At 53.5% G+C, this 12,051-nt stretch overlaps 1 long non-coding RNA gene across 1 annotated transcript; it reads right to left on the bottom strand.

Moving 5' to 3' along the window:
* Window positions 1–5,906: 5,906 nt before the first annotated feature.
* On the bottom strand, window positions 5,907–10,695 carry LOC120385058. Its single transcript, XR_005589240.1, has 3 exons — window positions 10,637–10,695; window positions 6,042–6,182; window positions 5,907–5,966 (listed from the first exon to the last, which is right to left on the bottom strand). It is a non-coding gene; the product is annotated as an uncharacterized LOC120385058 (long non-coding RNA).
* Window positions 10,696–12,051: the final 1,356 nt, after the last annotated feature.

Below are 12,051 nucleotides of genomic sequence, written 5' to 3'. Positions count from 1 at the left end.
AAGCAGTTTCCTTGGGAATTCCTGTCCTTGTATTACCACCAAAAACACTAGACTGAGAAATGAGTGGTTCTTTAAAATCAATGTCTTCAACTAAGGCCTGGTCTACACTAGGTGGGGGGGGGGGTCGATCTAAGGTACGCAACTTCAGCTACGTGAATAGCGTAGCTGAAGTCGAAGTACCTTAGCTAGAATTACTTACCCATCCTCACGGCACGGGATCGACGTCCACGGCTCCCCCGTCGATTCCGCTACCGCCACTCACTCTGGTGGAGTTCCGGAGTCGACGGGAGCGTGTTCGGGGTTCGATATCGCATCTAGATGAGACGCGATATATCGAACTCCGAGAAATCGATTGCTACCCGCCGATCTGGCGGGGAGTGAAGACATACCCTAAGAGGCTATATCTGATCACAGGACCAGCCGCCCACCCAGGTCAATATATAACTTAGATATTTCCCCAAAATCACATTGATGCCAATCCTTCAGTATCTAAATGCTAAAGGTTTATTTATAAAAAGAAAGAAAGAAAGAAAGAAAGAAAGAAAGAAAGAAAGAAAGAAAGAAAGAAAGAAAGAAAGAAAGAAAGAAAGGTGAGAATTAAAATTGGTTAAAGGAATCAAATACAATAATTGCAAAGTTCTTGGTTCAGGCTTATAGCAGTGATAGAATAAACTGCTGGCTTGATAAGTCTTTGGGTGCTTCCAAGTCACTGGAAGTGCCTCTCCCTTGGTTAGATGCTCCCATTAGTATAAGTCCATAGTCCAGATGTTTGAGCAGGAAAGAGGCTGGAGCAGGCTAGAGGCACAGTGGAGATGTTTCCAGGGCCTCTTTTAACTTCTGCCATATGAAGGGAAACCCATTGTTTCAAAGTCCTCAGCACAGCTAGTGGAAAATCACAGGTGAAAGATGGGAGCTTGGAGTCACATGGGCAAGTCCCTGTCCATGCCCCATTTTGCTCAGTCATTGCAGGATGGATACTTTGCAGGATACGTCAGATAAAACATTCATAGAAAAGTCTGTTCAGTGTAGATGGGTGCCTCCCATGGTCCATTGTGAATTAAGTGTCCGTTCGATGGGCCACTCACTGGCTAACAGCTCACTTCAGCGGATGCATAGAATGGAACACAGAAAGAAGATATTTATACATACAGAGACCGTGAAAAGGTGGAAGTAGCCATACCAACTCTATGAGGCCAATCAACTGAGATGAGCAATCATCAGCAGGAGAAAAAAACCTTTGAAGTGATAATCAAGATGACCCACAGAAGGTGTGAGGACACTTAACGTGGAGAAATAGATTCAATTAGTGCAATGACCCAACCATTCCCAGTCTCTGTTTAAAACTAAGTTAATTTTATCTAATTTGCATATTAATTCAAGTTCAGCAGTCTCTCTTTGGAGTCTGTTTTTGAAGTTTTTTTGTTGCAAAATTGCCACCTTCAAGTCTGTCACTGAGTGGTTAGAGAGGCTGAAGTGTTCTCCTACTGGGTTTTGAATGTTATGATTCCTGATGTCAGATTTGTGTCCATTTATTCTTTTGCATAGAGACTGTCCGGTTTGGCCAATGTACCTATGGCAGAGAGGCATTGCTGGCCCATGATGGCATAGATCACTTTGGTAGATGTGCAGGTGAATGAGCCCCTGATGGCGTGGCCACTTTGGAGAAGTGGGGCTCCAGAGTGTCCAGCCCCTGCTGCTGTGCCAAGAAGCACAGACGTGGGACAGCATGGCGGAAGCTGAGCTGTTTGGTCCTGTCCTCCACTGGGCACAAGCTGTCATTGTCTCGCCAGGCTGGGACAATGGTCGGTCTTGGGGCTGGTCTATTTGCTCTGAACCCTCAGATCATGTGCTCTGATCCATGAACAGCACGTCAGGATCAAGGCACATGTCCTGGACCCCAGACCCCAGCTGCAGAAGCCTTGGTAGGATGGATGGAGTGGCCGTGAGGACAGGAACTGCAGTGTCCCTAGGACAGAAGAGCTGATTCCCTGAGGCTCCTCCTGTATCTCAGGGTCTCCCTAGAAAGGAGCCAGTGACTTTTCTCAGGGTCCCATGTCCTGCATCTCACAGGTGTTGGTTTCAGTCTCTCAGGCCCCAGCCAGGCCTGGTTTTCACTGTTAGTGCTTAATGCAACCGTGCAGAGCTCTGGCTGAGAGTCCCAGCTCCTTCCCTCTGCTCCCCTGCGCCCCCGCCCCAGGAGGCGTAAGGGTCCCAACATTGCACTGCACTGACAGCTCTGGGAACGTGGGGCGGCTTGGGTTCAAGCTGGGAGGACACAACGGAAACGGGACTCTTCTAGTCTCTCCTTTGCAGCCCCCTGACGGGGTTAAGGGGAAATTCCGCCCCAGACCGGCCCATTCTACTCACCTCCAAGAGGTGCTGCAGCTTAGCTAGGGTGGGGGTCTCAGTGAGCAGGCACCCGACCATGGCGTCCAGCCTCTGTAAATAGGTGTTGTGCAGAGCCTGCAAGAAGCGGGAACACCCGTCAGTCATGGGACATGGGGCTACACCAGTCACGGGACCAGGGGGGTTCTCTGAGAGCCCTGGCCAGACCCAAAAGGCACATCCTGGCCTCTCCCATTCACATCATTCCAAGGACACTTGGCAAGAGTTCCTAGTCGGATGCCTGCTGGCTCCTCAATCCTTGGCCTTAGCAGTTCTCTGTGCAGGGCTGGTACCCAGCAGACTAGGGACCAGCCAAACTGCAATGGGTGGGAAGAAGGATCCCCGGGAGAGTCCAGGCAGCAGAACACAGAATGAGGAGAGGAAGGCTGGGATCAGCCACAGAGGGGTAATACAATCCCCCCTGGAGGGAAGGGGCCCTCCCTGCCAGTTTGTCTCGGGCCTGTTCCCAGCTCTGCTCACTCCTCCCCTATTCTCAGCAGCTCCATCAAACCAAGGGAGCAGGGACCAGAGGCGGCTCCTGCTCCTGGGACAGGGAAGTAGGATCGTGACCTACCTGGAAGTGGGTGGTATCCTGCCCAGTGCCCATCGTGAAGATGGTGTAAAGAAGAGCCCGCAGGAGGCGTGATTCCAGCTCCAGGGCAAGCAGCGGCTTCAGTTTGCTGCGGGGAGAGAGGAGCCCGTGTTATCCTTGGCGGCACCGGAGTGGCGCTGGCACTGCCATGGCCATGACCCCCTCCCCCGCAGTGATCCTCCTACGGCCGCTGTAACGTTCCTGGAGTGAAATCACCCCCCAGCCAGGAAAGTGGAGACGTTCCCGCCTCCTCTGCTGGGGGATGGGAACAGCCACAGCTGGGGGTAATCTAGGCCGGAGAAGATCTGGGACTCCCGGCTCCAGACCCGATCAGCACCAGGGTTAAGGCAGCTGGATGGGACGGTCCTGGTACCTGAGGCTGCAAACTGCAGCCATGGAGCTGGAGATGATGGAGGTTGGCTCTGGCACCATGGGCAGATTTTCAATCAGCTCCTGAGAGACCCCAAGAAGATAAATTTGCATGTGAGACTCAGGCCCCGCAGACCCACAGGCACTTTCCAGGGAGGAGGCCAAAGTGCTCTGCAGAAACAGCCAGTGTCACTCCCAACCCCAACCAGCTGGGCCCCCCATTCCTCCCATCCATCAAACTTCCTTCCCCCTCCCCTCCCCTCCGGCCTTACAATTCCCCCACTGCCAGCTCCCGATTGGTGTCAGAAGCTCTCCCTTCCCTGCTCCCCAGCCCTCAGCCACAGGAACCACTGTCCTCTGCTTCCCCCTCTGGCCCCACCAACTCTTTCTCTCGTTTCTGGGTCCCTCGCCCCAGGGGCCAGACACGGGGTCCCACTCACCGCAATGCTCTCCACGAGGGCCGCTTTGGAGACGTGGGGCTCCAGAGTGTTCAGCCCCTGCTGCTGTGCCAAGAAGTACAGACGTGGGACACTACGGAGGAAGCGGAGCTGTTTGGCCATCAACTAGGAGTGGGGTGGGGGGAGAGAGAGAGACAGTTAGGTAGGGACCTCCCCAACCCACCTACACCAGCTCCATGGCTCAGGAACCCCATGGAGTTGGACAGGGAAAGCCGCCCCGCTTCCCGAAACCAGTGTCGCCCTGCACAGACTGGGGTTGTAACTGGGACAGTGTCTGTGGGGAGCGGACACCTTGGCCTGCATGAGACAAATGCCCCCCACTTTGGGGTGCCAGGTAACAAGGGAGCAGTTCCCCCCATTGGGGGTGATGGATTCTCTGGGACAAGACCCCCCTGTGTGGGTGGGGATGGAAGAAGGGGCAGGGCAGACTCAGGGGCAGCGCAGCTAAAGATTTTTGTACCTCAGCTCTGCCCTGGAGGTGCTCCTGGATGACCCTGATGGTGTCTTGTTCAGGGGACACCTCCTCCTCCTCCTTCTCTTCTTCCTCCTCCTCAGCCCACTGCTGATGGGCACTGGGGGTCTCTGCACCAGGGAGAGCAGGAGAAAGGACAATCCCTGCTGCCACTGGGGGGATGCAGTGTAGAGAAATGGCTCAATGTCCCCCATCCTCAACAAGGAGCCCCATGGCACCCTGCCCCTCCCAGAGACACCCTCAGGCCTATCAGCCTCAGGGCCCCGTGGCCGTCAGCCCCCCCCCCCCAACATCATCAGGGGAGGCTGGAGCTCCCCGGACTCTGCCCAGCATCCCCTGCTACAGGGTGCAGCTGTGCCACCTCCACTGGTGTTAGTGGGGCTCCCATGTCTCAGTCCTGGCGTCTTGGTGACCCAATGGGCACAGGGTGTTATTAGTCCCCTACTGCCCCCATCCTTCCCCCTGTCCCCTGGGTCTCCCCTCACCTGCACAGAGGGAGCCTTCAGCCTCAGGGCTGTCAGACCCCACACAGGAGGTGCTGGCCCCTCAGGAGTAGGCAGAGCTGACGGTCCCCATGCCGGAGCCGCCCAGCTCCTGCTCGGTTGGCTGAGGGCTCCTCGGTGGCCAGGCTGGTGGATAGCTCCTGCTGGGCCCTGGGGCTGGGCTCCTGGCTCCTCTGCTTCCTGGAAAGGAAGCCGCAGAGCCACCTTGCCCGGCTCCTGCCCTCGCCTGGGTCCCTCCTACATAGCATCACCCGGGGCCACCTCCATTTGGGACCAGAAGGTGCCTCAGGGCCTGCTAAGGGAGCTGGTCTTTTCCTCTTCCTCCAGAAGGTCAGGGAGCTTCTCCACTTTGCCTGCCCACTGGCCTCTTCCTCGCCTGCGGGGACAGAGGGGCCACTCTCCTCCTGGGCAAGACGGACGCTGCTCCCTACTGGCTCCAGAGCCACCTGCCCAGCCTTCCTCCTCAGCATCTGCTTCCACCGCTCCATCCTGGAACTGAGTGGGGAGCAGCCATGAGTCTGGGCTCAAGGAAGTCTCTCATTAATGGGCCTGCCTGCTCCCCTGCCTACGTCCCCTCTGCTGAGGCAATTCCTCCTCCCCACACACCCCACCCCAGGGCAGGGGGGGCTGCCGTCCACACGCACTGGCAGCAGCTCACAGCACAGGCTGCTCCCAATGTTCTCCCTCACCCAATAGGGCCCTGTGAAACTGGGAGAGTCTCATTCTTTCAGAGCAATGGGGCTCTCCGTTAGTTTGGACAAACCGCTCCCTCCACCCCAGTAGACCCCGCTCCCTCCCAGGCCAGAGAAAGAGCGGAACCCGGATAGTCCTAAATGAAAGTTCGTTCACACGGTGCCAATCCCAGGAGGGAGGAGTCGCCCTCAGTTCCCACTGATTTCACTGCTTGCCATTGTGGGTGTTCAGCACCTGGCAGGTTCTGCCCTCCCGAAAGACTCTCGACGTTGGGAACAATCTCCTGCAAGGGAAAGGCTGGGAGCCCTATTGCTGGGCCATTCCCACCCCACTGGCGATGGCTCTGGAGACCTCCACTCACTTGCTCTAGATGAGATGGAGCTGGATGGCAGATGCTCTCTTCCTCAATCTCCTCCACCCAGGTGGGCTGGAAAGGGTGCTGCACAATGCCCTGCCAGTAGGGTAGAGGGTAGAAGCCAGGAGACCGAAAGTGGCTGTGAAAACAAGACAATGTTTTATTGCCAGGAATGGATAAATTCAGCCTAGCAACTGGGGTTCACAACACTCACCTACGGCCAGCAGGACACCCCCCATCTCCAGGTCTCCTAGCACCTCACGCACATTCCTGAAGCGTGACGGCCCAAGGGCTCTAGGGCATTTCTTCAGAGGTGTCTCCACTGTCGTCGTCTTTGCTGTTGTCATGTTCCATTCTATAGGAGTTTATAAAAATATGCTAATGAGTGTGAATATAATGTAACTGCAGTATGCTTCATGCAAAAGGTCTCTTGTAAGGTATCATTACAAGGCTTATAATCTACTGAGTGTGGTCATCCTATTTGTATAAATGTATCACTTTTGTATCTGTATCTGAGTGGAAGGGAACAAATGGGGCAGCCATCGTGAGAAATCCACTAGCTACCACCTGAGCTGGAACAAAGGCTGGACCAGGGGAAAGGAGTGTGAGGAGGGCTCCAGGGAGGCATGGCAAGGCCCAGCCCAGCCCAGACGAGTGGCTCCCTCCAGTCCGTTCCCGACTGAGCGGCTCCCTTCGGCCTGGCTTCGTCCGCCCCTGCCTGGCCCCAGCTGAGTACCCCAGGCCCAGCCCGGTCCCAGCCTGGCCACGGCTGTTTTGACCATATATGGCCTGTGACGTTATGGGTGTAATATAATCTCTCATTGGAAGGCGACAGGGCCAGAAAGAGTTAATTAACTCACAGACTGACTTAACCCTTTAAAGACTGGTTAGGAAGATATGTAAAAATCCACCCACTTTCCTTTTGAAAGAGCCCGTGTGGATAGCTTTGAAAAGGTCTCAGATGGAGTAAGGGCTGTTAAGAAAGTTGAGCAGCTCTATAAGCAAGTGGCTGTGTTTGGCCAGCTGGTTGGGAAGACAATGGTGTTGGAACAGGAATGTCTCCATTCTGATTCTTTAAGTGAGCAGTCTGTGCTTCTGTGTTGATGCAAATTACTTGGCTGGCAGGGAGAAGACTTGCTAATGGCTGTTAGCAAAGAGAGCCCACCCCATCAGCCAGTAAATTCTGTTAAGCAAGAAAAATCAGGGTTTGATCCTTCAGAACAAGGAGGAAGTTTGCAAAGGGAAGCCACAGGTTCATGGGTGGCAAGTCTGTAGAAATTTTGGTGGTGCTCAGAACCCACCCCCCAACTCTGCCCCCACCTGCCTAAGGCTCTGAGAGGGGTCTCGGCGGGGGAGGTCTGGGGTGCAGATCCTGGGCTGGGGATTAGGGTCCAGGGTGCAGGCTTTGGGATGGAGTTTGGGTGCTGGGTGCAGGCTCTGGGCTGGGGCAGGGGGTGGGTGTGCAGGAGGGGTGAAGGGTGCAGGCTTTGGGACGGAGTTTGGGGTTGGGAAGGGTGTGTGGGAAGGGGGTGCACCTTCTGGGAAGGGAGTTTGGGGATAGGAGGGAGTACAGGGGTGAGGGCTGTGGAGCTGAGGATGAGGGATTCATGATGTGGGGGGGCTCAGGACTGGGTCAGAGGATTAGGGTGCAGGGGGATGAGGTTTGGGGCTGAGGTTGAGGAGTTCATGCTGCAGGGGCGCTCAGGGATGGGGCTGAGGATTAGGGTGCAGGGGGATGAGGGTTGGGGCTCAGGATTAGGGTGTGGGGGGATGAGGGCTCTGGCTGGGGTTGAGGATTAGGGTGCGGGGGGATGAGGGCTCCGGCTCGGGCTGAGGATTAGGGTGTGGGGGGATGAGGGCTTTGGCTGGGGTTGAGGATTAGGGTGCAGGGGGATGAGGGCTCTGGCTGGGGCGGAGGGTTTGGGGCTTTGGAGAGGCTCAGGGTAAGGGCCGGGGCCCTATCCAGGCAGGGCCGGGGGAGAGACCCAGCTCCAAATATTGCTGGAGCAGGGCACCCGGCCCCTGAATATTCCTGGATCCCGGGCACCGCAGGTGAATATAACCTGCCGCCTATGCACGGGTTAACCCTAAAAGGCGCAAACCCCAATGGTATTGAGCCAAAGGTGTGGCATGATGACAAAAATGATTGTAGGTGGACCCTTGCAATGAATTTGTTGTTATCGCTAATGGTAATTTTTGTAACTAATGTGTTGCTATTACCAAGAACTGTAAAAATGTTCCAGCTAAGGTGACCAGATGTCCCCATTTTATAGGGACAGTCCCAATATTTGGGGCTTTTTCTTATATAGGCTCCTATTACGCCCCATGCCCTGTCCTGATTTTTCACACTTGCCGTCTGGTCACCCACATGTGTGGGTCCCAGCTGCTCCCTGCTCCCCTCACTGAAGCAGGTGTGCAGGGTTACTGCCCTGGGAACTGCAGGGCATCAGTGGACATGGGGCTGGCTGGAGGCAGGGCAGGGGCTGACTGGAGGTAGGGTCTGGCTGCAGGCAGGGCAACGGGTGCAGGGCTGGTGCGGGCAGGACAGAGTGTGCGGCAGGGGCGGGCAGGAGACGGGCAGGGAGTGCGGGGCTGGCTGGAGACCGGGGCTGGAGGCAGGGCAGGGAATGCGGGGCTGGCTGGAGACGGGCCGGTCAGGCAGGGCTGGTGCAGGCAGGAGCTGGCTGCGGACAGGGGCTGGCTGCGGACAGGGGGTGCAGCCCACCCTGTACGGTGGTTGCCCCCTCTTCCTCCCTCCCCCACCAGGGTAGCAGCAGCAGCCCGGGCTCAGGGGCTATTTAAAGGGCCCAGGGCTCCCCTGCTTCTACCGCCCCAGCCCTTTAAATAGCCGCCAAAGCTGCACCACTTCCCAGAGCTCCCAGGCCCTTTAAATACCCCCGCCCGGAAGCCGTGTTATACCAATATAATAAAACCAACAGGATCTAATTAAGAGGATAAGGCAAAGATGCCACATTTATTGTAAATACCATAACAAAACAAAAGACAACAGTAAACAACGTTGTTTTACTACTTATTTCTATCACTACTTATTCCTTATACACACACATATATTCATTCACACAAACATTCATTCAGGTTCTGTACAGATGTTATAGTTACCAGCCTAGACATTGCTCATGCCAAGTTACTGGCCAGGTATCTTGGTCATGAGGATGGAGCCAAGTCTGTGTCAGATGCATTTGATGCTCCTGGAGGCTGGCAGCAGAACCATAGACTCAGGCTGTGGCTACACTTAGCACTTCAAAGCGCTGCCGCGGTAGCGCTGCTGTGGCAGCGCTTTGAAGCGCTAAGTGTAGTCAAAGCACCAGCGCTGGGAGAAAGCTCTCCCTGCGCTGTCCATACTCCACCTCCCTGTGGGGAATAATGGACAGCGCTGGGAGCCGCGCTCCCAGCGCTGGGGCTTTGACCACACTGGCGCTTTGCAGCGCCGCAATTTGCAGCGCTGGAGAGGGTGTGTTTTCACACCCTGCTGCAGCGCTGCAAATTTGTAAGTGTAGCCAAGCCCTCAAAGTCCTCAGTCTTTAGAGTCCAGTTTGATAGGAATTTATTCCTATGTCAGTCCATGAGAGTTGCTTCATTTTGCTGTTGCTAAATCAATCAGCAGGTGGCTGGCTCCATTCTATCAGATGCTTGTTTTTCCTTCCTTTGAGGTACTGGGGGTCATCTGGTTGATCCCACTTGACACCTTCTTCAGCCGACACTGAATTCTTCAGGCTGGTAACTCCCTAACCATTCATTCATTGTTTAAACTAGGCATGCATTCACATACATTCACTAACTTAATTACATCTAGTTAACTGTCTTTTTACCTTTATTGGTGTTACCAATTTATGTGACCCTCCCTGTCTTTTAACAAGCAAAGATAAAGTGAGATGAAAACTTACAGAGGGTGGGGATCTCTATTTATACACTATAACAGCTACTGTTTTGGCTTACTTAGAGATAATTAATGTTTAACAAGTTTTATACAAAGTATTTCTTTGAGCTTAACAAGTTTTATACCAAGTATCTCTTTGAGCAGGCTTCACACAGATACAGCTGGTGGCTTGCAGGTTAGAGGCTAAATGTTGGGAATCACAAATTTACTTCTAACATAAACCTTAAGTTATAAAGTATTAATTAACAATAAATTAATAAATCATTTCTTTTATAAACCATGTTTAATATAAACCTTCTTTAATATCCCTACAGCCGGGCCACCCCGGTACAGCGCACCGGCTCTTGCCAGTACACTGTACTGGGGCTTGGGCACAGGGCCCTCTAGGGGCGGGGCCCGATTCAGGGGAATTGGTTGAATTGGCCTAAAGCTGGCCCTGCTGGCAGCTCCAGCCTTTTTATAGGCAGAGGCTGGCTGGTGTGTCACACAATCTCTTTATTACTCGCCTGAGATGGGTCACCTGTTACTTGTGGCTCTGAATATGCATATAAGGAAAAATCCCAAAAGGTCTGACCATCTATGGCCATCAGGTAGCAGTGATATGGAAGTGCCATCACCACAGCGGTGACCATAAAGTCAGGTGTTTTGACCACCTATGGCCTGTGATGTTATGGGCGTAATATAATATCTTATTCAGCCAATCACTCAGACAAAGAAGTTGTTTATATCTGCAGAAGATAATGCTGCCTGCTTCTTGTTTACACTTCTCTGCACGAGATGTCACTATTGTTTCATTGGCAATGGAGTGTGATGTCACAGACTGTGTACATCATCATGTAATGACTGACTGCACCCACCACTTTTAAACCACTTGGTTTGCACCCATGCCCTTAATCCTGTCCTAAAAGTACCTTTTCATGTCACTAAGCTCTCTTGTTGCTGTGGGGTACTGTAGGTGTGAGGCAGGGCGGGTTGGGAGAAGAAATATTCTTTATCTGAAGAAGTGATCTGTATGAGGAAAACATTTGAAAACTTGTTTACTGAGTAATGTGAGTTCTTCACTCTACTTGATAGCATTTCTCTGCTTGTAACATGAACTTGTGAACACCACATCCAAGCAATTCCAAAATTCCAGGAATATTCTAGGCATCAGTGAGCAGAACTGTATTGGTTTTGGTGAAAATTGGAATGGGAAATAGACCAGTCATGCTTAAGTTAGGTTTGGCGCCTAACTCCTATTGAAATCAGTAGGTGTTATGCACCTAATCTGCTGGTGCAATTTTCAAAAGCACCTTTAAGCATCTGTTTGCATCTTAAGCACCTAAATATCTTTGAAACACTGGTCCTTCATCTCTGCCTCAGTTCCCCATCTATAAATGGAGGTTAATAATACTTTATCCTACTGTTTGGCTATCTTGTCTATTTGTTTAGATTGTATTTGAGGCACGGGACAATCTCTTACTATGTTTTTGTAATGGGACCCTGAATTTTGGTTGGGACATCTAAACACTACCATAAAACAAAAAATGATCAGCCCCATAATATAAAGGCCCACCAATGATCTATTTTTCAGGGCAAGTCACAGGCCCAGCTGCCTCAGAGGAAAGTCTGAGAAACACAATATCAAACAATTATGGATTAACCTGCCCATAGGAGAAGTTTCTTCCTGACCCCTATCAGTTGGTGGTAGGCTTATATCCTGAAGCATAAGGATTTATATCCCTTCTACATTTTGTATACCAGCGAAGTTTGGATGATATGGTCCATATAAATGTCTAATCCTTTTCTGAATCAGCAGCGTCTCACCCAGGAAACTCAACGCCAATATCCTGAGGAGAGAGAGACACACACAATCAGACAGAGACTGAGGGCTTCCCCCACCTTTAGCAACAACTGAAACCCCCTCCCCACAGAGGCATGTCCTGATTTTATTTGCCCCCATGTTAATCCAGCCCAGAGCCTGCCCCCCACCCCCCGGCCTGGTGACAGTGAGTGAGGGCGGGGGAGGGAGGGGGCCGGCGTGAGCAGGGCAGGGCCTCGGGGAGGGGCCACGGCAGATCCGGGGCTGCTCTGAGGGTCACAAAGGGCCCGTGGGCGCGAAGAGGCTGCAGCCCCGGAACTGCCGGACAACGCACAGCTTGACTCTGCCCCTCGGTCCCTGCGCACACGGGACGGGACCTCGCCCGGCCCCGCGGCCCCAGGCCGCCGCTCGTGGGGCTGCTCCCCGGCAGCTCAGCCCCTGCCCCACCTGCTGCTGCCCCCCAGGCCCCGCTGAGGGGGGTGTGAAGCCCTTTCACTCCGCGCTGCCTCTGCCCTATGACCCCCC

This window comes from Mauremys reevesii, linkage group 17 (genome assembly GCF_016161935.1).
Source record: "Mauremys reevesii isolate NIE-2019 linkage group 17, ASM1616193v1, whole genome shotgun sequence".
NCBI lineage: Eukaryota > Metazoa > Chordata > Testudines > Geoemydidae > Mauremys > Mauremys reevesii.
This window is presented reverse-complemented; position numbering and strand designations above follow the sequence as displayed.